This window comes from Melanerpes formicivorus, unplaced genomic scaffold, assembly GCF_026170545.1.
Source record: "Melanerpes formicivorus ecotype bairdi unplaced genomic scaffold, bMelFor1.0.p_v2 SCAF_5, whole genome shotgun sequence".
NCBI lineage: Eukaryota > Metazoa > Chordata > Aves > Piciformes > Picidae > Melanerpes > Melanerpes formicivorus.
The window spans coordinates 26,081,540-26,104,135 of NW_027142357.1; the positions used below are offsets into that span (position 1 = coordinate 26,081,540).

The following is a 22,596-nucleotide window of genomic DNA, read 5'->3' on the forward strand; positions in this document are numbered from 1 at the left end:
CAAACTGAAAACTGCCTCTGGATTCCAGAGGGACTTGAAAAACTCACAGAGCACTGAAGCACAGCAGCGAGATTTATGCTTTTCCCTGACTTTTCACTACTCAGTAATACATTTGTATGGCCAAAGTAAAGCCAGATCTGGCATTCTCCACTCCCAATTTCTCTACTACCCAGGGAACAAAATGACAGTGTAGACTGGAACAGTAATGCTCTAAGCCCCAGAAGAGCATTTCAGGGGTATTTTCACAGCCTGTGGAAAGAATTCATATGTGGATATTTGAAATATAAGGACTTGACACTTTAGCTCACCCCAGTCTGGAGAGCCACTGGTGACACAGGTTCCTGTGCAGAGGCAGAGATGTGCAGCCAAAGAAAGCGACTTCTGCTATTTTTTTGCAGGAAAGCAAAATCTCCAGTCTCCAAGTGGGTGGAGGACTTGATTGTTATTGGGCACTCTTTTCAACCACTGTCAAAACCAGTCCCAGCTTCGGAAGAGGATGACCACTAAACAGATAAGACAAGTAAGTGGAAGGAGGAGAGAGGCACAGGGAAGGTCACAGAGAGCCAAAGCACCCAAGCAGGGGCTCAAGACTTCTCAGCAGCATGGGGAAACAACATTTCTGTCATGGTCCTGAGGGAGAAGCGTGGGGATGGGGAGCAGCAGAGCTGGGACTGGGAGTCAGAGTTGGGTTTAGCTACTGCTTTCTGTTGCCTGGAAATGAGAGAAAGTGGGGGTTGTGTTCACCTCAACCTTACCTGCTGCCCCAGAGACCCTGATCCTTTGGGGTCAGCTGTCACCTTCCTGGGGGTCTGGCATGGGTCTTCCATAAGGCTCCTAACAGCCAGCTTAGTCTACTCCAGGGAAACTTCCCTGGCCTCCCTGTCTATCATCTCACACTTCTTTTGCTTGATAGTGGGGCTGGCTGAAATTTCACAGTCACTACCATCATTGCACTCATAAGTCTCACATTCCTTCAAGTCTTCCTCCATGCCTGGTACTAGGAGAAATCATAAAATCTGAGTCCTGCTATTAGCAGCAACCACATCCTAACAACCTCTCCCGTGAGCACATCAAATATGAGGGATATTTCAGTTGCTTATGACAGGGCTTTGGGGCAGAGGATTCCATTAAAGTGCTGTTTCTCACCCAACTATGCATGAAGGACTGTCAGATGGAAGGGCAGTGAAAGGATTGCAAAGTAGTAATTTTAATATTTCACACACTCATTTGTAAACACACAATCAAAATGGTCAAAATAATAAAAGGAATATGCCAGGGACAGTTTGCCTTTTAGTAAGCTGTGAATGAAAACTATTGTGGCCACAGTGACAAAATGGACTGGCTTTTCTCTTTTAGGAGTGGTTGTCATATTACCAAAGGTTAACGGGCCTGAAATGAGCAGGTCCCTAAGGCCTTTTTCAGCAACATTGCTATGGCTTTATAATCTGAAAATTGCTTGATTTCTTTTTCTTTCTCGCTTTTGTATTGTTGTTTTCTGCCTGTTCCCATTGTCTAGATGCATTTATGGGCAGCCTGTACCCAGTCATTGTGCCAACATTGTACTTCAGTTAAATATCTTTTTCCTCCCCAATATTTAGGCCCCTGATGTATTGTGTCAGCCAGTCCTACCCTTTTCAGCCTTCATTTCACAAAAGTTAACAAAATGAGCTCTTCTAATCATCTGCAACATGAGATCACTCTTTCTTTAGGATTGGTCTGATTATGGTAGTTCTGCCCAGATTTGCTGTGCAGAAAATCCTGTCTAAGGGAAAGTTACCCATTTGAAGTTTGATGCAAGGAGAAATCCAAATTGGAAAGGGGAACACCATGTAACAGATTTTGTAGTTGCAGAACTGCCTGTATATAAAAGGGATATTATTGCTGTCACAGTCCTTCTGTTTTCCCTTGTGGTTCAATAGCTTGAACAGACAGTAAAAGCAACTAGCCAATTTATTTATTTATTCCTGGCTTGGTATTTCTCACCATAGTTTGCCCAGACCCCTGACTTCGAGCTGGATAACAGCATCCCACTCTACCAAGACAGATCAGATGTCCTGCAAACACTGAAGCCAGCATTAACCTGATACTCTTGGGCTCCACATGACTCCCAGAGACCTAGTCACAGAATCACAGAATTGTCAGAGTTGGAAGGGACCTCAAGGATCATCTAGTTCCAACCTCCCTGCCATGGGCAGGGACACCTCACACTGGATCAGGTTGCCCAGAGCCACATCCAGCCTGGTTTTAAGAATATCCAGGCATGGGGCTTCCACCACTTCCCTGAGTAACCTGTTCCAGTGTCTCACCACCCTTATGGTGAAGAGCTTCTTACAGCTATCTAATTTAAATCTACCCTCCTTGAGCTTGGATCCATTCCCCATAGTCCTATTGCTACCTGACACCCTGAAAAGTCACTAACTTTCTTGTAGGCCCCCTTCAGATATTGGAAGACCACAATAAGGTCTACTTGGAGACTTCTCCAAACTGAACCCCAACTCTCTCAGCGTGTCCTCACAGGAGAGTTGCTCCAGCCTTCTGATCATCCTTGTGGCCCTTCTCTGGACATGTTCCAGCACATCAAATCCTGTTTCTCAGCTTCCACTTTAGGTGCCTTATGGCTAATGGCACAAACCGTTAATACCCATCTTTCTCTTAGATGCTGTTAATACCCATCTTTCTCTTAGATGACACTATCCTTTGTGTGGCCATAAGCTGTAGTCCTTCCTGAACTACTGAAGAAGAGTCAGAATATGAAGAATGATTTGCTTTTCATGGGTCCTAAGTGTTAAAGCCTTATAGAGGTCAAGGTGAGGATGTGCCACTCCTTGTTAGAGCACAGAAAGCAAACCTCTTGCTCATATCCAGCTGGGGAACAGCAGTAGCTGTGAAGGGAAGGAGAAGCAAGCAGACTACTGAGAAGTCTCCAGTACTAAAAAAAAATACAGCTGCATTTAAAGAGAAAGGGGAGATTGACACTCCCAGAAGGATTTTATTGTTTGCATTTGCAAGACGCTAGGCGATTTTAATGAAGTGCTAATGACCATATTCTATTCAGAAGGGATTCAGCGCACTGCCCTTTCTCTATTTAAAAATTTAGCATCTAGTCTTCACCGGCCATTTAGGATCCTTCTCTGCTGAAGGGCAGGAGATTAGTCTCTCCAAGAATGCTCTCTATGACAGGATTCAATGCCATCCAGAGCTGTCAGCCTCTTTCCATGTACTGTCGCAGCACACCCAAGCTCCATCCCAGCTATGCATTGCAATCATCCTTTAAGCAGTGGCCACTCTTTCCTGCCATGGCCAGGAGTTTGAAACAAAACAATCATTTGAATTGCCCCAGAGTTAGAAGTCAAGTCAAAAATTAGATGACAAGAATGCCATTGTTAATGCTGGTGCACAATAGATACAAATGGTCCCACAAGATCAGAAACACGTGCCTGACTGCTTTTTGAGTATTGTTTTCCCTATCCTTTAAGATTCATACATTTGATTCCAGCATTAAGCTCAGGAAAATAATATTTGAAACTTCTTTGCCCTCTACATTTTCTTCCCCACCTCCCAAAAAATGCTATGTTCCATCCTCTGCTGCCCTAGGCCAGGCTAAAAGGGCTAATTAAGGGAAAATATCTGTGGGCATCAGCTGACTGATGAACCAAGACTTTCTACAGGGCCTAGTGGTGTATCCAAATCACTGCTGCTGAGATGGGACTATCCTGTGCGAAGCCACACTTTTGTTGCTGCAGCAAAATTGGAAACCTTCAAAATCCCTGGTCATCATTGAAGATGGCAGTATTCATTCTAAATACTTTGGGGAGGGACTACAAGCATTGGCTGCTATGGGCATTGCCTCTATTTTTGGTTCTTCGGCCCTCAATAAACAGGACTACAGAAAGGGAGAGCTAAGTCAAGAGGCCTGGCTCCTGCTCTCACAGCCATTTCTGTCATTCATTGATGACAACCATCTTAAAACCTGATACTGGGTTTTACCTACCAGTGTTATACCCATGGTGGACATGTTCCAGATCTCCTCCCTTCTCCTGCTTAGAAACCCTCCTCTAATTTCTAGTTTCTAAGTTCATTCATGGCTAATTCTGAAACCCTTTATTTCCTCACTCTTTTTTGTTTTCCTCTCATCTCACTATAAATAATGCCAAGAAGCCTGGGCAGTTTGTTAGCAGGAGTATAAGTTGTCCCCCATTGAAAGCTTTGAGAACCCCAGACTACAGCTCAACTCGGATTTGCTGTTTTTCACGGGGCAGCATGGTGAACTTTGTGGTTCAGATGTTGCTGTGACCCAAGCGTTGTGCTGGAAGACACATTTTTGTGTAACAGCTATTTTATCTGCAGCATTAGTCAGAGCTGAATCTCCTCATACTTTGTCCCTGGGCTCTGGCTTTTTGGCACCACCTGACATTTGACTCAAGAATCAGTCAGTATTTCCATAATGATTAACCCACCGATTGTCAGTGTTCAAAGCTCATTGTTAAACATGAGAATACTTTGATTGCACTGATGCCAAGTGACCGTTGCTAACCAAATAAAAACGTGTCTTGAAAGCCACCCTCCTGGGCACCCTCAGAGCTTTGGGGCAGCCTCAGGAGGTAACAAGGAGTGCTCTTGGTTTTGACTGTGTTACAGGGCACTTCCAGTGCATTAATTAATTCAGAGCAAAATGCATGATTGGTAATTGTAAGGAAAGAGAGAGAGAGAAATTTTGGTGTTGGAAGAATCTGAACAAAAATACTTTTTCAAGGGAATTTAGTTTCTTGAAACAAAAAGGGTTGCTTTTTTGGGTTTTGGGTTGGGGGGGTTGGTTGTTTGGGGTATTTTTTTTTATGTTAAGCTATTTTCTGTTCCTTTTGAAGCCAATTTGCTTCTACAGAAATGCCAACAGTTTTCATTTTTAGCTCCTCTGAAAGGCTTAGGGATTTTATATTTTTTTTTCTTTTTTTGCCATCTGAATGTTTTCAAAAGAAAATGTGAAGCTAGAAAGTTATTTCAAACAAATGAGAAAATAGCAAAGTGCCTGATTATAAAATGAAACATTTCAGGTTTTCTTCTCCTTTGATCCACTCCCTCCCCACCCCCATCTCAGGGAAAAAAAAATAAAAGAAGAAAAGAAAAGATAGTTTTGAAGATTTTCATTAGAGAATTTTTTATCAGGGAAGTGTTTCTGGGAGCTAATCAGAGGTACTGGACAGATTACAGGTGCAGCAGGGCAGCTAGTTGCTGTGGAAAGACAGTGAGGTGGGAAATCTCTTTTTAACGAATTTGTGTCTCTTCCTTTGCACTCAGGCAGACAGTGCAAAGTGTAATTCCAGGAAAAGCCACATACTTCAGCTCAAAAGTTGATAAAAGCATGAGAATTCCTTCTTATCTTTAGTGATTTACATTCTGCAAGCAGAGAAACCAGCTCTTTTATTCCATGATTAATTGTTTTTCTATGTTAAGTGAGTCAGTACAGTGAGTATGACGGCAAAAAATTGCAAGTCACAGAGACACTCTGGGAAGAGGATGCAATGATTACTAGCTCAATCAGGAGAGTATGGTTTGTAGGCTCAGGGCATTCAAGGCTGGAGGACTTTGCTGGAAAAGAGCAAAAAAGCAGGTCAGAATATGGACCTGCCACTCCAGTGATGCAACTCTGACCTGGAATGACCACATATATGGGTCCAGGAGATCACGGGATGTTTGTAAAATAGATCTTCTCTCTTGTGTAAGCAAGAGGATAAAATTATCCTGGCAGCAGCTGCTGTTTCCCAGAATGAGGATCAAGGCTGACTCTTTTTCCTGCAATATTGAAGACATCAGGCTTTCCTATCCCCATGATGCTCTGGATGCCATCCTGTGCGAGTGGTCTGAAACATGCAGACATTCACATTTCTCCTTGACACAGTATACATGTCAGCCTAGCATAAGGTTCCTCTTAACATCTAGCACCATGTAAATCTGCTTCCTTAGTCATTTCTGTGACATAGAAAACAGTAGAAGGAAGAATGGAGAATGCAGAGAAAAGAGAGGAAGATAGGGAAAAAAACCAGAGCAAATCAAGCGGCTTTGGCAATATAACATCATCTTACAGCAGACAGACAGAGTTGAAGCTCATTATACAAAGCTAAGAGTCCCATCTGCAGTTTTGAAAGAGGACATGGACTTTCCTGAAGTCTCTATCTAAATATGTGCTCAGCTAGATCCCATCGGCAAGGATGGCAGACGGTCATTCAACTAGCTGGGAGAGCAAGGAGGATGGCTGGAGGAACAGATGTCTCACCACATGACACCCGACAACCCGGCACCGCTGGGGGAGATGAGAGAGCAGGAACCGCGCAGGGTTCCCCCTCCAGCAGGTCACAGTCTTCTTTGGGACTTGCTGCTCACCAGCTGGCCACCATCCCATACAACACATTCAACCTCATGTTGGTAGGTCAGGCATGAGCTCAGCAAAGATAAAGTGCCTTTCCACCATGCCATGAAATCATGCTGCTCCCTCTTCTCCCTTCGAAGGACTCCACATTCTTGAGTTTTTATTTTCTTGAGCGAAGAGGAAGGTAATGGATTTGCTTTGTTACTAGCAGTGCTCAGCATTGAAGCGTGGGCCTGCATCTACTGCTGAGACAAATCAGAGGGGATAGCAGAGTGATCAGGCAACCATCTGAGCGGAGTTTTAACAGTACCTTTAATTTACTATTTTCATCCCTCTCTAATACACTCATGCAGCATCCCTTCACCTGTTTCCTGGGGAGTCAAGCTAATTGCCACAGGCTGAGGAGCTGAGTCCAAACTAATGTTACAGGGCACTGCAGACAAGCGTGGCAGAAGCATTAGGTGTTATGATGTTATAGTAAGGGCCTCAGCTGTCAGTGGCTAGTGATCAAGGTAGATACCTGGGCCTGGCTTGTTAGATTGCATGTATTGCAATATATAAGTTTATCTGGACAGTGGAGAGATGTGCAGCTGGATGCTGGTTATGACAGGTAAGATGCAGAAGCTTCCAGTTTCAGTCTCTCCATAAAACCTGGCTCCTGGAGTGTGCCATCTCCATCACCCTGATCCAGTGTACCTTTGGTGTGTTCCATCCTTGCAGCACTCTCCTGACCAGGCAACCAGCACCAGAACAAGGGGACACAGTCTCAAGATGCGCCAGGGGAGGTTTAGACTCAAGGTGAGGAGGAAGTTCTTCACCGAGCGAGTCATTCGTCATTGGAACGGGTTACCCAGGGAGGTGGTGGAGTCATCGACCCTGGAGGCATTCAAGAGGAGATTGGATGTGGCACTTGGTGCCATGGTCTAGTCATGGGGGTCTGTGTTGATAGGTTGGACTCGATGATCCTCGAGGTCCTTTCCAACCTAAGTGATACTGTGATACTGTGATACTGTGATACATACTCCCAGCACCACCTGATCCCTTAACCATGGCAGAGTTTCCCTCTGTGAGGTTCAAGGCGAAGGACATCACTTCCATTCTGTCCATAGTATCACACTGTAGCAGTTTATGGAATTCTTCAGAACCCAGGGCAGTGTCTTTGGAATTATGACTCAGTGTGAGTGGGAGCAGGGGACAGCAAGAGTGCCTGTCAGTGGTGGGAAATCTCTGCCTCCCTCTCCCCACAACTGCCTGCTGGGCTGATGGGAATAATGCCCCCAAGTAGGCTGCGGCTGGCCACATTATCAAAGATCTTCAGCTGAGATCTTTTCACACGGTGCAAAGTGCCAGCCACTGAACAGCTAACCTGATATTGAAGGACACATTGCATTACAGCCTCTGAACTGGCTTTGTTTTAGAAGTGCTGTCTTTTGTCTGCAACTATTCAACTTTCCATCTCTTTTTACCTTCTCTGGGGCTTCTCTCTGCTTCCCTTTTTCAGCCCTTATTTTTCTTCTCCTGGTCAGGTAATTTTCTTCTCTGTGACATGTCCACCTGGTTGTGGCTTCAGCTCACTGGACCTAAATTCTAGGCTTCTGTGCTAAACTGGTGATCTAAACTCCTATAGCTGATGAAGAAGGAGACACTACAGAAGCCAGATCTTCCCCTCTCTTTTGGATTTCTTGGTTAGGCTGGCAGAAATCCTCTCCCAATGGACTTCCTCCCCACCACTATCTCTCCAGCAGCTATAGAGCAAGTTTCATTTATGTAAGCCACCCACATTTTAGGTAACCAGAATATGGTGAGATGACTTTTGCTGCTATCTTCAGAGAAGTGAAAGATTCATTTCCTCCTGGAGGTTTCTGGAGGTCTTCTTAAATAAGTATAAACACACAGAAAGCTTTGGGGATTATATTTTTCCTTTTTTAAAAAATAAAAATCAATATATCATTAGGAAGGTTTAATGCCAATATTGAAGTAGCACTTTTCACCTTCAGTTCACATTTAGCTGTTTTTTGGCTCATCTGTATCCAATGAGTACAAGCTGCCATCAGTAGACATGACAGCTGATGTCTTGCTTTTCTTACAGGGACTGGATTGGAGCCTTGCAGAGTTAAAGCCACAAATTTGCATTACTTCTCCCCAAAATCAGACTCCCTCTGCCACTTTGGACCCTCAACACAGACAGGAGCCTTGCAACATCTGTGGGTTAGACCAGCACTTCTCATCACAAAAGCCCCTTCAATGCTTTTAAAACACAGTATCCACGGGAATCACTTCACCTAGGACTTGAACACAAATTCTCCACAGCAGGGTGAGACTCTTCTTTCTGACACAGGTTTACTGCATGATCCATGGACAATTCTATTCATTAGGACACAAAGATGTCTCTGATACCCTCCTGACGTGCAGATGGGATAATGTTTTGTTAACATCACTCAGGAGCATCACATAACCCTCTCAAAAGGGAAAAGAAGAATGTTACTTCCAGTTTAAGCTGGTATGAAATTTGCATTTCTAAGACCAAATATCCAAAAGCATGAGTTCTGCTGCAGAAATTAGAAATTAAACTTTAAATCACAGATGTTTATTTAACATGAAGTAAGAAAGAGACAGTGTTTGATTTCTAGCTTTTAAGTCTTTCAAGTGTAACTTTCTGATTATATAGGCCACCTCTCAAATTGCACAGGCCAAGTCCAAAAGTTAAGGAGCTCATTATTATTCTTAGCTAAGGATCCTTAGCTAAGGAAAGACACCTGCAGTTTGTCAGGGGGTGGGGGGAGCAATTTTAATGAAGAAATTTGATTAAAGGATGCAATTTTTCCATTCTCCCCACTACCCCAGCCCAAACCTGGAGGCAGAAATGTGAACACAGATCAATTTAAATCACAGCTTCAAGCTATGGGGTTTTGGCCCACTCACTGCTTACTATTAATATCAAAGCATGAAGAGTTTTACATACAAAGCATTTTTTTCCCCCCCGTTAACATCCCTTTCTCTGACTGCAGTTAGATGAGCTGCTGAGATGTGACAGAGCTGGGTGTAAAGCTGGACATCCCTGGATCCTTGCCCTGTCTTCTCCTCATCATCACTGTTGACTACCTCTGCTGAATGCCCAAGCGTAGGCAGCTCTGCAATCACCTCCAAACCCAGCTCCCTCAGAACAGCCTGGATTACTTTTTGGAGCAGTTAAGCAATTGAGCTGGTGGGTTGGGAAGGGAATGGAGGAAACAGAGATGAACAGCTGGAGAGTAATAACTTTCTAAGGGAATTGGTTGCCACTAGAACAGCACATCTGATCACAGATTTGTTGCCAAGCATCTGTTTTCCTCCTACCTCCTTATGTGGTCCGGTTCCTTTGCTTTGACTCTACTCCCTCCTTCATTTTCAGAGATTATGTTTCTCAAATCATTATGCATCCTCCTGACTGCAGAAGAGGTTCAGCCAGTGTGTTTTAGAATTGTCCCCCATCCCCTTGTGTGCTGTTCTGCCTAACAATGTTATGCCAAACAGGCTAAATCAAGATCCTCTGAACTAGTCAAATCTCCAGGGACCCCAAATTTGTATATTTTCTTAGGCAGAGTAATACCACACAGAGTACTGACTGACAGTTAAAAACCACATCTGGATCTTGCTCCATTATAATACATCCATAGCCCTAAGGGGAAGCAGTGTGGTTTAGTGATTCATGAAACCTGCGCTTTATTCCCAGCTCTTCCACTGCCTCCTTGGGTGACCTTAGCTAAGTTGGTTCACTGCCCTGTACTTTGATTTTCCCATCTGTGAAAATGGGGATAGTGATACTTTCTCCTGCCCAAAGTCTTGTAATTGTCTTTGAAAGAAAGTGCTAAGCACTGTTGTCCAGCCTCACATGCCATTTCCACTTGGGATTGCTTGCAGGCAGGTGGTGTGCCCCACATCTTTCCTCCCATGCACATAGATTTCTCCACAGTTTGGTGCATCTCTGCAGGTTCCCCAAACCTCCTCCACATCTTTCTGCCACCACTGCAATTCACCATGCCTAACAGAGACAGAGCTGTGACCCTCTTCCTGTTGCATGAGACCCAGGAGCAGGAGAGGTGTCAGAGCATGGAGCACCATCTGGGGCCTGTGTCATCCAGCCGGTCCTGTTACGAAACACCACACACAGTGGCTGCCTTGTCATTTCCCCTGCTGTGCTAGGCAAGTATTTAAAAGGCTGCCATGCCAGTTCGTGTATGTCAGCAGAGGCAGAAGCACAGAGCTTTGTGCACACTGAAGGTCCCAATCCCCTTTTCCTCTTGCATATATAGAGCTTGAGAAAGAAAGAAGAGTGTCTGTGACATAAAATTTGGGTCCTGTGGAGAGGGGGCAAACACATCCAGCCCCTCTGCAGGTAAGCAAAAAGTAGTGGTCGTCCTTCTGTGCATTACGTGGCTCATCCATCTGGGACCTCCCAAGACACAAACAGTTAAGCTCTGAAAGAGCACAAAGTGACAAGCTCTGCTTTTCCTTTGAGAAATATTCCCATATTCCCCAGGTTACAACCCACTAGATAACAGCCTTGAGCTGAATGTTATCACGGCTGAGATTTCCCACCACAGCAACATACAGGATACTTTTTTGGTTTACTACCCACTCGGAAAAAAAAAAAGAAATAAAAGAAAAAAAGAGAAAAGAAAAAAAGAAAAAAAAATGCATACAGCTAAATAAAGTGAAGGTTCACAGCTCTGACAAAGCCTTTCAGTGGGAATCTGGGACGCTTTTCAAGTGTTACCGACTGCTTTATTTTCCCATGGCTCTTTCCAAGATAATAATTGCTCCGCAGATGTTTCCCTCAGGACAGTGAGATGTTCAGGTACCCAGGCGAAAGCTGAGGCTTTGGGCTATCGTTCACAAGGCTACTGTTACCTGCTGTGCTCTTGCAGAGTGCAGCCTTTTCCCATCACAAAATTTCTTAGGTGTCTGGTTTATCAGAACGGCTGTAAATTTGAGCTCTCTGGCTAATTGCGTCTGATTTATGTGAATGACGCGGTTGTGTCTCTACGCAACATGAATAAGAAAAGGAAAGGCACTTTAGTTGTGCCACAGATGATAACTCACACATGCCCAGATGCAAGACCCTGAAATATGTTCGTCAGCACTTTGTGAGGACATTTGAGATGTGAGCTTCCTGCTTTTGACATACAAGTGGATTTTTTTTTCCAGGTCCTGCAAAACCAAAAATGGAAGGGTTTGTGTTTAATCTTCCACTTCATATGTGTGTTCCATCTTTAAACGGGCAGAAGCCATATGGACTGTTCCACTGCCTGAAGATGGAGTATCACCTGAAGTAGAAGGGTCTGTTTAACACCCTCAGTGTCATGGTGGAGATAGTAGTTATCTTCCTTTCCAGTAACATTGCCACCTTCACATCCTTCATTTTACAATAGGGCCCATTAATTAAATTACTGAGGCCTTGAGAGCAACTCTCCCCTCATGTGGTAGTGTGAGGTCTGTAAATGTCAGCCCCACAGGCACTCACCAAGTGACACACGCATGTGAAAGCTATGACTCCTTCTGATGAGCATAGTTGCACAAGCTCAGGTGACAGGAGGAGCAGATTGTGTTTGTAGAACAAGCACAGGGCATTGGACTACTAGGTTTTGCCTTAATGGGTCACCCAGGGAAGCTGCTGAAGTTGCTCACCGCAGTTCTGCTAAGAGATCTTCCCATTGTAGGTTCAGCCACCCTGTATGTCATGTGCTTTCGGACACAACAGAGATTCTCCTTTTTTCTGCAAGTACAGGGGAGAGGAAAGGGAGTGAGAAATCCTGAATGCAGCTGCAAAACTTGGCTGTGACTTGATTGGGTAGAATGTTGAGCACTATGGAGGTCTGGCCAGGAAGGGATTTGTACAGAGTTCAAAGAAAAATATACTCCGCCTTACCCTGGTCTTTTAAACTTGGTCTTTCTTTGCTTCTCTGCCATATAACAATGGAGGGGATATTTTCTACCTAGTCACATTCACACACACACACAAACCAGCCTAGAAATGGAGCTAGATATATCACTTGGGATCCTATCCAACAGTCTCCTAGAAATAGAAAGCCAACAAGAGAAAACACTTGGTCATTGCCAGCCTCCGGTGCCTCTGTCTGAATTGAGCTTCTTGTAGCTAAAGCAGTCACTGTAATGTCAGGACATTGGATTTCATCAAATCTGAGTTCATTGCAAGGAGTCCTGCTTGAGAAAAGCAGCCAGCCCCATAACCCATCTGAAGGAGTGATTTTTTGTGTTCAAAGTTTCCTGAGAGCCTGTGGTGATGCCAAGAGCCTGTACCACTGCCTGCCTTTGGCTACAAACAGCAATGCTCTTGCACCATAGAAACTAGCAGAAATTGTTTTCTATGCAACTTCTCTTCCCAGATCAGGACTGCAACAGCACTTGAGCATCATTGCTTACAGCCTGAGTACACACAGGAGGATTTAGCTGGTTTTGACATCAGTCATTTTCTAGAGGAGAAACAGACAAAACACCTAATAATACTACCTTTGTCCCTTTGTAGGGTAAGTAGTTTGAGGGATCTCTTTAAACCTCAGAACAGATTTACATTCCTGGAGAAGATGCCCAAACTCACCACACTGGACTACTCCACAGTGGCATCTATTTTATGAGCAAGTTTTCAGTCCTCCCTCCTTCTCATTGCATAATCTTGCAAGAGAAGGAGAAGGCAAGGGGAACACCTTTCTCCAAACAATCAGCTAATTAATTAGCACATGCCTGAGTGTATGCTTTCAGCAAAGCCATCTCTGTGTGCTAATTAGTACCATTAGCTGGTGCCCCAAGGAACAAGCTTTGATTATCCTTCTATTACTGATTATACAGGAACAGCTAGGCAAATGCTTTCACAGGCTATAAAATTATCTCAGTTTTTCTGTGTGTCTACATCCTTTAGCTCTCCGACCTGCTGTGCTGATGACTCATCCAAGCATTGACTGAAAATGACCCTTCTTATTAGTTAACACCTGCCATTAGACAAACCAGCATGTAGAGACAGAGAAAATGCAGCCTTTTATGATGTTAGAAATCCTAACATGTTTGATCCTAACATCTATATATATTTACATATTGGTCTAGTCCTAGGTGTGGTCTAATGAAGAAGGCATATTTACCTGGGTCATCTTCTACAAAGCAGTTCCCTAGCCCAGGTTCTTTGGTGACCATTGTAGGCTGCATCTCTAATACTGTTTTAGTTTCTGTGGACACATTTGACCTGGACCCCTCAGATCTCCCATCGGTGAATGCAGCCTCAGTTTCCTGTGTCCTCCAGGCTCCATGGAGGGAAGAGAAAGAACACAGCATCTCCTGCTGTGATAATTCTTCCCTCTGTGCTGGGATATGTTCCAGAGGACCAGCTCCTTCCACTCCTCTCTGGATTACTAAGTGTAATAGGCACAAAAAACTGTTGATTGCTCAGAGAGTCTTCCTGTTGTGTGAGTTTCACTAGCAGAAGTCACATTTCAAACCCATGTGCTCAAACTTTTTGTGAAACCAAAGATTTATCTCTAAGAGCTAAGACACATGTTTTATATGCTCACTATCCCTCAGCCTGGAGATTGAAGCTTGTGAAAACAGGTATAATTAGCTGTGCCACTCATCTCACGACAAAACTTGACAAAACCTACATTCAGATAAGGTGTCAATCACACAAATGTGAGATAACAGCAAGCCGTCCTTTCTTCACAGCTAGCTTAATAGCACAAATTAATAACTGCAAATAACTTAGTTCAGGGAAGAACTTCTGTAATAATTAAGGACACATTTAAACAGTCACAAGCAATTTTTTCACCTCTATATGAGCAGCTGGCTTCTGTGGTCTATTGGGAGGGGGGGATAGTGCAGAGATGAAAAAGGACTTGCAAGCCCAAGAAACTAACAATGTGAAAGAAAGAAGAAAGAAAGGAAAGAAGGAAAGGAAGGAAGGAAGGAAGGAAGGAGGGAAGGAAGGAAGGAAGGAAGGAAGGAAGGAAGGAAGGAAGGAAGGAAGGAAGGAAGGAAGGAAGGAAGGAAGGAAGGAAGGAAGGAAGGAAGGAAGGAAGGAAGGAAGGAAGGAAGGAAGGAAGGAAGGAAGGAAGGAAGGAAGGAAGGAAGGAAGGAAGGAAGGAAGGAAGGAAGGAAGGAAGGAAGGAAGAAAAAAAAAGGAAGGAAGGAAGGAAGGAAGGAAGGAAGGAAGGAAGGAAGGAAGGAAGGAAGGAAGGAAGGAAGGAAGGAAGGAAGGAAGGAAGGAAGGAAGGAAGGAAGGAAGGAAGGAAGGAAGGAAGGAAGGAAGGAAGGAAGGAAGGAAGGAAGGAAGGAAGGAAGGAAGGAAGGAAGGAAGAGAAAGAAAGAGGGAAGGAAAGAAAGAAAAGAAAAAGAGAGAGAAATAAGAGGAAAAGGACAATGGCACATGTGGCAGGTAAATGTGAAATGAGCTGTGGTCAGTAGCTTGGTGCCCTCTTGTCCACAAGATCTAACTGAAAATAGCTGATAGTGAATGCAGAAAAAAATTAAATACTAGCAGGCGCGTCTTTAGTTCTCCAAGATAAGTGATTGGTAGGGGGGAAGAGCAGAGCAGGAAGGACTCTGTAAAATCCTAGAAGTGCTTTCCGACCCAAAATATCAAGAACATTGCCCAAGGATCTGAAAAAACAATAGATCAGAATATTGCCAAACTGCGCAAAATGGCTGACTCATGCAATTATCAGAGCCACTATCACCAAGCAGAACAATATGCCCAAATTGAAAAGGAATGTTAGAAAGACATGGGAAGATTCAGCTGAACCAGTCACATGCCAGTTTCCAAATCAAGGCTGGAAAGAAGCCGGGAATACATTGTACAAGACAAAAATTTACAAATGTTCTCATTCATCTTCCTGTCAAGTCGAGTGGGCACCCAGAGCAAAGGCCCAGCTGCCTCTGGAGAGAGGGCTTCTTCAGGCAAGCTGATCTGACACCCTATGTAGCCTAGTATGCAGAGTTGTAAGCTGGAACAGTATCTTACGGAGTTACTCAAGAGAAGGAGCCAGGATCCAGGGCTGATGAAACTGCCTGGCTGTCTTGTAGTGCCCATCACAAGTCAAAACAACAAAGAACCTCAGCCAGCAGGTAGTGGGCAGTGAAACCTCATTTCATATGTTCTATGTTTGAGCTCTATCCAGGAATGGCTTTCAGATTATGTTCAATCAGACTATTGTCACAAGATGAATTTCCTATTTTTAACTAATTAAATTATACTACATTAAATTTTAGAATTGCTAATATCCCCTCACAGAAAGAGGCAAAACTCAGCAAAAATATTAGGCTGGCCATTCTCCAATTTCTGCTTGTAGCCCTGATAGCATCCACAACCACTAACATTAACAGGCACATATCAAAAATAGACATATATCCCTCCATGCTCCTAGTCCTGGCACTGTTAGAACCTGGAGCAAAGGTATAACCATGAAAAAGAAGTCTCTGAGAAGCAAAATCTCTGCTTTGAACTACTGCACAGATCTCCAGTCAGAATCAAATTAGTTCCTCAGCACAAATCATGTGTCCAAGGATGAAAAACATCAGTGGAAATCATAAATCCTTGTTTGTGCAACAGGCTGGTTAATGGCCATGGACTTCACTGCAGCTGAACACAAATAACTGGGTAGGAGCAGAAGCTAAAAGCTCATTAGAAAAAAAATCAAAGGGAGGCTCCCCATGTAGACTTGTTGTCTATGCTCACTCTTATTCAACCCTCCCAGGCATTTCTGGAAAGCAGATATTTCACTAGGCATTATCTCTTCGTCTCAGTAACTATCAGAATAGATGCCAGAACATACCTCCCCCATCAGAAAATCAAATGGAGAACAGATTCATGTGGTCACAAGACAGATGTTCATTAAATCTCTAGCCCACAGGTGTAGCGTTAAGATGGGCAGAAGGAGTCTTTGAAATTCTGCTTCCTAAGAGCATGATTTAACACTGCCCTTCTTCTCTGAGCTAAGCTGTAGTTCTGTAGACTTTAAGATCGTTGCTGGCATATTTTAACTATCTGGGCACAGCACAGCATTTAAGATTTTTTTTTTTCTCTTTTTTATAAACAAGGCAATAAGGCTGTCAGAATGGATTGTGATGTGAATGGGAGGGAACGTGTAACACTCAAGCACAGGGAGTGAAGTGTACCTTATTGAGTAAGGATGAGTACTATATCCAGCAATGACTTGATCCTCTTTCTTCCTGTCCCAGAAGAAAAAATATCCAATGCACCTGACCAAACCTGGTTCTCTTTAGCTGAAGACTTGCTAAGATTCCAGAACAGGGAATGGCAATCCTGCATGAAGTTATACAACACAATAATGAGGCCCTATCCTTGTCATCACTCGCCCTGTCTTACTTGGTCATATGGTCTACCCAGTTTCCAAACAAAAACTATTTTGTCTGTCATGCAGCTATTTTTATCAACACGTACCAAATGATTGCTCACAAGGCCTTCATTATTTAGTTCTGCAATGAGGGCTTTGCAGACATGAAAATGCTTTTATATGCTGCACATAACCGTGAGCCTGTATGCTTTCTTTTTTTTGTTTTCAGAGCAAAAGTTGGAACAAAGATAACAAGACTATGCCAGAGCCTCTTTTTCTTGCTGGTAATGCTCTTGGACCCAGTCCAATCCTGCGTCATCAGGTAACTCTTTCCTCTCTTGAAGAGTTTGCATCCATTTCCTCACTCTCCATATTTCCTTGAATTTAAGAAAAGACTGGATGAGGCACTTAGTGCCATGGTTTAGTTGATTAGATAGGGTTGGTTGATAGGTTGGACTTGATGATCTTGAAGGTCTCTTCCAACCTGGTTGCTTCTGTGATTCTGCAGCTAACTGATTTGTAAATAGGAGCCTTGGGTGACATCACTAACATTTTTCCCTAAATTTGGGGGGTTTCCTAAATAACGTGAGTCAATATTTTATAAACCAGTTTATGTTCTAACCACCCATAAGGTTTTAGGCAAATGAACACGTCATCCTTCTGCTGTAAGTGGGGCATCAGCAGCTGCTATTTGAGTACTAAATAATGGTGTTTCCATGGCTGCTAAGAAAGGGCATTTTTTATCTCTGCAATTTTAAAGGTAGAGGTGGGATCAGGAAGATTCTTTGGGAAAAGTCTTACAGCCACACATTTTCTTCCTTGCTTTGGATCAGCATCAGACAAAAAAAAAAAAGAAATTTCCCATCATATAAAATTCTGAGGCAAGGAGCAATAAATACTTGTTTAGAATTGAATTATCCAATCACTTAAATCCTTTATACTACTAAGAGAAATGGTAGTGAAGCTATGCAGAGTCAGTGGTGGGTTCATACTTAGGTCTAACATCTTGGGTCTAGTTATGACCAAATCAATTTTTCTATCTTTTCACTGTCACTCAAATCAGTTGAACCAAAAGTTTGGGATTGATGTATTTCCAGGAACTGGAATCTGGAATCAAAATCAAAACTTTAGATCATGGGCATGTTTCTAAGGACAGAAGACAATGCTCTTACCAGGAATGTTGGCATAGGCTGTGTCTACATCTGGGTAGAGCAGCACACTAAGAGCAGACCTGTAGCATGTAACAGTTTGTGCAGAGAGGCCAATAGCCACACTACACATCATCCACATTCTTCTTGTTTTCCTTTTGACTACCTCTAGCTTGGCTCCACAGACAGAAATGTTCCAGTGTAGATGGAGAGCACTAAGTTCACTTCTGCTTACCTTAACCTGAGGATACTCTATGATGGAAACCAAAGTTTTCTTGTGCAAAAGCAGATAAGCCTGCATGAGGCACATAAATTTCCTGACCCAAACTAAAGCGCCCATGCAACTGCACGCAACATCACACTGAAGCTTGTCCAACTCTCAACATTCTGAATAAAATTTTCTCCACCTGAAAAAGAGATAAGTGCTGTAATATTTTCTTCACATCTCTTGTTTCAGTCACACTTGTAAAGGAGAACGACAAACCATTGTGCATTTCATGCCTACAAAACCAGCCCACCCCATGACCATGATTTGATTTACTCATGCCTTCTGTATTTTTTAAACATGAGCTTATATTGGGTTACATGGCAGGCAAATGAGAGGCTGTGGATTCCTTGAGTAGACCCAGTAAGTTCCACACTATCTCACCTGGCTGCTGTGGGTAAAACCATCCAGGCAAGATACTCACATATTTTACTATCTGAGGTTTCCTCCTAAATCTTTTTATTTTTTGCTTTACAGTCATTCCTGAGCTTATATTTCTCCAGATAATGCTAGCTACATTCACCAAGTTTGTACAAAGCCCAGGCAGGTGTATCTACACGAGCCGTAGTCATACATCTGACTGTAGTATGGATTTGACTGCCAAGGTATTCACTCCTGAATTGAGCCCAATTTCCTGAGATAGTAGGAGCTGCAGCAACAAAAAAGGACCTTATATAGAAGGATTTGTCTGCTAATCCAGCAAGATGACCAACACTGCATGATACAGTCACTGTCTGCCAAACATTCCTGTGATATTGCCTCTACCAGCCAGCAACCCTGCACACCCACACTTTTTGGGGGTGGCCCTGCTCCACAAAGGGCAGACTGTCTTCATCAGAGTTGCCAGCACCAGTCCTCAAAGCATCATACCTGGCCCCTGAGGGCTCTTCTCAAAAATCTAGACACTTCGTATCCTGCTGAAGCTTGCCAGCCAAAGAAACTGAAGAGCCAGACTGATGTCTCAACAGAAATAAAAACCCCTCTCCCGATCAGATCACTTCCCCTCACCTTTGCTGGACAGACCAGGATCTGTTGGTCCTATCTGTATTTCACGGAAGCCAGATTTACTCTGAGGTTTGTTTTCTTTAAGAATCTGCACCAAACAGTCACAAAGCATGCTTTCTTTAACTCTACAATAAAAGCTTCACAGAAATTAATATGCTTTTCTATTTTGCACAAAGCCAAGAGCCATATATATACCTCTCTTCTTTTTCCAGAGGGAAACTTGGAACACAGAGGGTAGGAGGAAATCAAAGCTTGGGGTTTTTTTGCTTTTGGGGTGTTTTAGTTTGGGGATTTTGGGGGTTTGGGTTGGTGTTTTTTTTCCTTCCCTCCCCCCCCCCCCCCCCCCTTTCCCAGTGCTCTTGGATCTCATCCAGGTTCTTGAGTAGCTGTTTCTGTGCTTCCTGGACAGCCATGTAAAGTCATATGATTTCATCTGCACTATTCGTGGTACTTCAATTGGTTTTGACAGTTGGGTTCCAAATGCAACAGCAATGTGAGGAAGGGTCATGCAGAGAGCAAGACAGAATGTCTTCTAACACAGCTACAACTGGAAAGAAATTATATCAATAATGAATGGAGAGATATTGGCTTAAAGAGCAGATCGTATCCATCTTGATGGTGGGATGACAAAGTCTATGACAAGTCCTGAGGTAGTCTAAATGACAAGTGTCCACTGATTCAGCTATATAAACACCACAGAAAATGTCAGGAGATAGCACTGCCCAACATTTCCCTTTTTAAACAATTTCACTTGAAATTTGAAAAAGTTTATACCGACTGTGAATCTAAGGAGAAGAGAAACAGTTCTTATCCTGGCCCATAGTACATCACTGGTCACAGCAGGGAGCAATAAAACCCCTGCCAACATGGAGGAGAACTGTGTTGAATCTGAAGCTTCACTTTTCTCCTAGAAAAAGAGGTTCTTAACTGAGAACCCGAGTGTCTCGCAGAGGATTCGCTGCAGGCCCAGCCACCATGCCCATTCAATGACTCATTTGAAAACAACCATTTTCCGAGTGTCTTTTGTTTATGGATATTTGAGCAAATAAATGTCAGCTCCTCCTCTCTGGTTATTAATGATGCAATTTCTCAGCTCTGTCTGCACAAATTCTGCATCCTATCTAGTGCCTCATCTCAGACATAAACCAAATGACCGAGATAAGCCATGTGCATCTCCTGTACTTCAGCATCAGCAGCAGCAGCTAATCTCCTTTGGGATCACCACCCAAGCTCTACCTGCAGGGGATCCATGGGGGCGGATATTATAACAAGAGCTATTGTCTCTTCACGTCCAGATACCTTCTCTTAAAACCCATGGCAGGGGTAGGGCCACAGTCTTGTCTAAGAAAAACAGGATTAAGGTGACTTCTGTGGGTGTGGCCTAGACAACCCATCTGGTAGATTGAGAAATTAGGGGTCTTCTGGTTCTCCTTTCCCCTCACATAATGATTTTCACAGGGGCTGGGATACAGATGACTGAAGATTTTGACACAAGTAGAGTACAGCAAAGCAAGAGGGATTTATTTTGCTTTTAATTTGAAAAATGTTAATTCCTCTCAACACAGACTATTTAGAAGAAAAATCTAATGCGAAGAAATTTTCCTTTGACAGTTTTACTTGCCAAAAGTATGTGTTCCACTCTTTTTTTCCCCCTTTTTATTTAAAATAGACTTCTATTTTAAACTATGAATTGCAGAACAATTTTATTTGAAGTTGAAAACTTAAAAGAAGTGTTTAAAAAAAAAAAAAACTGATTTATTGATGCCATTTTTTGGTTTGCCAGTCTAAAGTAATTGTTCATTTCACATCACTTTCAGCAATTCAAGAGAGAAACCATGAAAAAATAAAATACAATTAAAAATCCTTAAGAAAAGAGTTCCTGTCTTAGACATTTGTCTAACAAAGGCAAATGAGCAGTTTTGATTCTCTCTGATAAGTGCAGTGACAGTGATGGGAAAATAGACTATTGTAACGCTGTATCTTCTAAGTTATTAATTTTGTCTGTCTCATTTCCAGCCATTTTAAATCTTTATTTAAACTGTAACTGAGGCCTGTAATAATCTAATATTTAATTTTATTCATGTACTTGTACAAACAAAAATTGAGACTTTCAAAATTTCAGGGATTCCACTGACTTAAAACACAGGTGGTGTACTGGGGACAGCCAGGAGACCTGTATCAGCCACCATTCTTTTTCTCCATTGCACCTTTTCCCTCTGGAAATCCAGCTGCTCGTTCCTCTGATGTAAGTCCCCAATTATCTTCTTTCTACACTTGTAGCTGTTGTAGCAAAGAAATAGGCATGAAAATGATTTTATTGTTTTAGAGCCAAAAATCTGGATTGTCCTTTACTTCCTAGCTCTCTCAAGATAGAAAATTACAGTCTCAACATTGATTGGTCCCAAAATGCTCATGAAACTTCCTATAGCCCCTGTTTCCAGACAGAACTAAGGACTGTCTTTTGTCTGAGATACTCATATAAGCCTATTGCCAAATTGTCTGAGTGTCTCACAGCCCTCCCTCTATTTATTTTCTCAGTATCTCTGGGAAAACTCCTGTTAGCTAGGAATGAGACAGATTAAGGATCTCCACAAGCCCAGATCTTTCTTAGGTACCTGGTATTTATTCAAGTGGAAAATCCCACTGATTTCCATGAAAATAAAGCTAAGTACACTGAGGGACCACAGATACAGGCACATAATTATGGCAGCTTAGCAAGTTACCAACTTGTCCTCTGAAGCTTAAGGTAGCCCCTTTCCCCTGGTTTGCACCAGGTCAAACACTTCTCATTTTAGTCGGAAAAGACCTTTAAGATTATCAAATCTAACCCCTTCAGTGTTGCAAACACATTGAGAAAGGTGACAAAGGCTCACACTGCCTCAGAGCTGATGGGAGATTCCCCTTTGGGCTAGCAGCTCACAGCTCTGGATCACATTCCTCATCAAAACAATGTTAGTTTAGTTAGGAAGGGTTATGGGTCTCAGCTGCTTCTCTGACCCTCAGCTAGAGCAGCAATACCCTTTGCCAAAGAAACAGGATGATCAGCTATGGACAGTAACACCAAGGTGAGGCAGATAAATCTGACCTATTTAATCAGCTCAGCTCTTGCTCACAGTTTCAGTGTAAACCCAAAATCAGATAAACCCAGTGTATCTGGTCTAGTCAGTGATAGGGACTTAATTCTGTTATAATCATCTTTAAAGGCACACAGATATTAGATAGATAGATAGATAGATAGATAGATAGATAGATAGATAGATAGATAGATAGATAGATAGATAGATAGATAGATAGATAGACAGACAGACAGACAGACAGCTGGCTGGATAGATGGCTGGATAGATGGACAGATACAACAGCCTGAAGGAATTCTAGTGATTAATCTATTTATTTCACTGTATTTATATATGATAATCCTCTTGGCTGAAAAATGACCTCCAAAGAAGTCTCTGTGGCATCAGTTTGCACAAACAAAGGCAA

The 22,596-nt window shown here is 42.9% G+C and overlaps 1 long non-coding RNA gene across 1 annotated transcript; it reads left to right on the top strand.

Annotated features, from left to right (window-relative positions):
* The first annotated feature begins 378 nt into the window (after positions 1-378).
* LOC137441028 (uncharacterized) lies at positions 379-18,068 on the top strand. The gene is made up of 4 exons (XR_010987294.1): positions 379-520; positions 8,454-8,678; positions 16,928-17,020; positions 18,019-18,068. It is a non-coding gene; the product is annotated as an uncharacterized lncRNA (long non-coding RNA).
* Positions 18,069-22,596: the final 4,528 nt, after the last annotated feature.